Source organism: Pundamilia nyererei, unplaced genomic scaffold, assembly GCF_000239375.1.
Source record: "Pundamilia nyererei isolate P.nyererei 1_Seehausen unplaced genomic scaffold, PunNye1.0 scaffold00446, whole genome shotgun sequence".
NCBI classification, from domain to species: Eukaryota; Metazoa; Chordata; class Actinopteri; order Cichliformes; family Cichlidae; genus Pundamilia; species Pundamilia nyererei.
Genome location: NW_005187847.1, coordinates 176,817 through 179,803, shown reverse-complemented (window position 1 = coordinate 179,803; position 2,987 = coordinate 176,817).

Genomic DNA, 2,987 nt, shown 5'->3' with positions numbered 1-2,987 from the left:
AAATACAGAAGAGGATTTATTATTTACTGAAAGGCTATGCCTTAGTTTGCTTCTTTCATTATTGTGTTTCGCCCTGCATAAAATAGATAGCTTTTCTGACAACTACAGTCAGTACTCTCCTACTGGCATTAGCAGTAACCTAACAGCCTTAACCGTAATATTGCTTTGCAGTGTAAATGTTGCAGAAAATGACTGTCTTTTCTTTCTTCTTGTCTGCAGATTGACTGTGACGTCATAGCACTGATGGATGACGCAACTTTGGCAAACTACATGCCCTCGTACGGAGACCGAATTGCCCTCTTCAATTTCTGCAAAAGCAAGCAACCACTGTCAAAAAGAAAACTAGGACTTCTGCAAAAAGTTCGTGAGAAAATGCAAACCAGAAAAGAAAGTCCAAATGAGAACACTTCACATACAGATGCAGGAATAAGACAGACAAAGAAGCAAAAAGCAACACGAAATGTTGAGATAGGATGGATACACAGTGATGGAAAAATAGCCAAACAGGTGAGAGCGAAGCAGGGAGGTGGCACTAGAAAATTCAAATGGCCACTGATGCTGGATTAAAAGATATTGTTCAGGAAGGAAAGAAACTTTTTTTTCCTGATGGCATATCTCCTAAGGGATGTGAAACAGATTTTGAGTTTGAGGTTTGGGACTTTAAACAGAACCACCTTACTGATGATACCTGCCAGTCTATTGGCAATATGTATGAGGCAGCGAGACTGACAATGTTACGCTTCTACATTGCAACAAAACCAAAAGATCCTGAAGAAGATGCCAGCGAGACATCTGAAGTGGTGTTTGTCTCAGCAAACAGTGGCAGTGACATTAATCCATTGCAAGTGGGGGAAGTCAGGGGTAATTTTGATGAAGTCATCGCTGGTTCAGGAATTTTAGATGATCCAGAAATTACATTTGGTCCAATTTTTGATGCTGAAGAAGATACAGAAGACACATTAGTCTATGAGGGTTTTCTTGTCCCCCTCAGTCCACCTAATTCAGAGAACGTAATAACAATCACCATACGTCATACTGACACTTTACATGACATGATTACTGCTTTCTTTGATGAGGAGATTTTGAGCAAAACACTGAATGTGAAGCGCATACTTCCAGACAACACAGAAGAACCAGGCACTGAATCAGGAATACTAAGAGATGTACTCACATGCTTCTGGCATGAATTTTAAGAGCGATGCACCCTACGTGCAACCGTTAAAGTGCCATTCATTCGCCATGATTTTCCTGCTGAAAAATGGAAGGCAGTTGGGCGAATACTCTTGAAAGGTTACCAAGAATGTCAGTATTTTCCAAATAAACTTGCAATCCCTTTTCTGGAACAAGTGCTTTTCAGTGGTGTTTACAGTGATCTTAAAGCACACTTTCTACAGTTTGTCAGCAGTCAAGAATGTGATGTTTTGATGGAAGCAGTAAAAGATTTCTCTGCAGTTGACTTGGATGATCTTGTGGAATTTCTTGACAGTTATGGCTGTAGAAAAAGAATCACTGCTGAGACTCTTCCTACAATCCTTGATGAAATAGCACACAAAGAGCTTGTCCAAAAACCATTGTTTGTTATTGACTGCTGGAGGGAGATCATCGACTCCCATATCTCCCTCAGTCCGTAGGGTCTGACCAAATTATTCTCTGAACTGCAACCAACTTCAAAAAAAGTGTGCCAGCTACTGAAATTTGCTGTGGATTTGACTCCACAACAAAAAGAAGTGAAAAATCATCTCAAAAGATTCATCAGAGAGCTGGATAACATTAAACTTCAGAAATTTATGCGTTTCTGCACCAGATCTGACCTTATAGTAACAAACAGTATTTATGTGGAATTTCAAGATATGACAGAATTTACAAGAAGACCAGTCGGACACACGTGTGGGAATGTTCTGCAGCTAGCTAACAGCTATGAAAACTTCCCAGACTTTCGTTCTGAATTTAATGCAGTTCTTGAAAGTAATGTCTGGGTGATGGACATTGTTTACTCTCACAGCAATGCGCTACATTTGAACTGCTCATGCACACTAGACCATAACTGTAAAGAGATGTTAGGAATATGTATTTTTATGTATTTTGAACTTATACAGTATACTTTTTTTAATTAGAGAGAAGTTTCTCATCTCTGTTAGAAGTCCAGTTTTGGCTAATATTTCATTTTCTTTTATCATTTTGAGTTTTACATGATACAGTCACAAAACAAAACGAACGGGTACACTGTTTACTACCATATCCAGAGCTGTCTTCACCAAATCCAAGTTTTCCAGCTGTAAGACAGAAACCTTCAGCAAAAGCATGAAGAAAGATTATTAAAGATCTATAAACTATGATTAAACTGCTCTTAAACTTTCTTTGATGCACCATGTGTGGTGTGAGAGCTCAGCACAGTCAAATACTTTTGTAAGTAATTAGTAGTAAGACTAATTCATTCAGATGGTATTTTCTTATTAGGTCAGGGCTAAAACTGAACATAGTTATAACGTAAAAGTAATGCTGTTATGCAACACTGTATTGTAAAAGGAATAAGTACAATTTTATACTTTAGCATTTGTCATGTCTGAAAATATTTTGCTTTACAGTATATGCAATTTTTAGTTAAGGTAGGTTAAGGTATCAAAGTTTGGCATTTGTTGTTGATTACAAAGGTTCCATTTAAAGTTGGTGAAAATATTTTTTAAAATTCCAGTATTTTCTTAATGCCATATTGTTTCTAAGCATACCTGTTATTCATCCATCAAATTCATTCAAGCTGCTGAAAGGATTCAGTCTGTTTTGAAGACGGTTATTGATTACTGAGATCATAAATAAACACTGTACAGTTCAGTGCAGTGGTCAAGTGCTGTGATTATTCAGGCATCCTTTTGTAATGCCAAATTGTCATGTTCTCAGATATAGTATTAATCTTAACACCTGAAAAAATGTCTTGTTACTGCCAGAAATTATGCATTTTTATTTGTATGCATGTATGTTCTCAGCCATTC